Source organism: Marmota monax, unplaced genomic scaffold, assembly GCF_021218885.2.
Source record: "Marmota monax isolate L192 unplaced genomic scaffold, Marmota_monax_Labrador192_F-V1.1 WCK01_AAM20220418_F8-fsc01238, whole genome shotgun sequence".
In the NCBI taxonomy this organism is placed as follows: domain Eukaryota; kingdom Metazoa; phylum Chordata; class Mammalia; order Rodentia; family Sciuridae; genus Marmota; species Marmota monax.
The window spans coordinates 58,095-59,423 of NW_026693750.1; the positions used below are offsets into that span (position 1 = coordinate 58,095).

Consider the following 1,329-nt stretch of genomic DNA (forward strand, 5'->3'; position numbering starts at 1 on the left):
AATTATCAATAAAATTCTGGCAAACCCAATACAAAAACACATCAAAAATATTTTGCATCATGATCAAGTGGGATCCATCCCAGGGATGCAAGTTTGATTCAACATAGGGAAGTCAATAAGTGTAATTCACCACATCAATACATAAGAATCATATGATCATCTTTTTTTTTTTTTTAATTTTTTTTATTAGTTGTTCAAAACATTATAAAGCTCTTCACATATCATATTTCATACATTAGATTCAAGTTGGTTATGAACTCCCAATTTTACCCCAAATACAGATTGCAGAATCACATCGGTTACACATCCACATTTTTACATAATGCCCTATTAGTAACTGTTGTATTCTGCTACCTTTCCTATCCTCTACCATCCCCCCTCCCTCCCCTCCCATCTTCTCTCTCTACCCCATCCACTGTAATTCATATCTCTCCTTGTTTATTTTCCCATTCCCCTCACAACCTCTTATATGTAATTTTGTATAACAATGAGGGTCTCCCTCCATTACCATGCAATTTCCCTTTTCTCTCCCTTTCCATCCCACCTCATGTATCTGTTTAATGTTAATCTTTTCTTCCTGCTCTTCCTCCCTGCTCTGTTCTTAGTTGCTCTCATTATATCAAAGAAGACATTTGGTATTTGTTTTTTAGGGATTGGCTAGCTTCACTAAGCATAATCTGCTCTAGTGCCATCCATTTCCCTGCAAATTCTATGATTTTGTCATTTTTTAGTGCTGCGTAATACTCCATGGTGTATAAATGCCACATTTTTTTTATCCATTCATCTATTGAAGGGCATCTGGGTTGGTTCCACAGTCTAGCAATTGTGAATTGTGCTGCTATGAACATCGATGTAGCAGTATCCCTGTAGTACGCTCTTTTAAGGTCTTCAGGGAAAAGTCCAAGAAGGGCAATAGCTGGGTCAAATGGTGGTTCCATTCCCAGCTTTCCCAGGAGTCTCCATACTGTTTTCCAGATTGGCCGCACCAGTTTGCAGTCCCACCAAAAATATGGAACGCTTCACGAATTTGCGTGTCATCCTTGCGCAGGGGCCATGCTAATCTTCTCTGTATCGTTCCAATTTTAGTATATGTGCTGCCGAAGCGAGCACTCATATGATCATCTTAATGATCATTCACTTTTTTCTCAGCAGCACATGGATCATTCTCTAAAATAGACAACATTTTTAGGTCAAAAAGCAAACCTTAGCAAATAAAAATAACAGAAGTAATACCTTGCATTCTATGAGATCACAATGGAATTAAGTTAGAAATGAATAATAAGATAAAAAATAGAAACCGCTGTAATACCTGAAGATTAAATAATATGC

The 1,329-nt window shown here is 37.2% G+C and overlaps 1 non-coding gene across 1 annotated transcript; it reads right to left on the reverse strand.

Annotated features, from left to right (window-relative positions):
* Positions 1–1,003: 1,003 nt before the first annotated feature.
* On the reverse strand, positions 1,004–1,110 carry LOC124103919 (U6 spliceosomal RNA). Its single transcript, XR_006855321.1, has one exon. It is a non-coding gene; the product is annotated as a U6 spliceosomal RNA (small nuclear RNA).
* Positions 1,111–1,329: the final 219 nt, after the last annotated feature.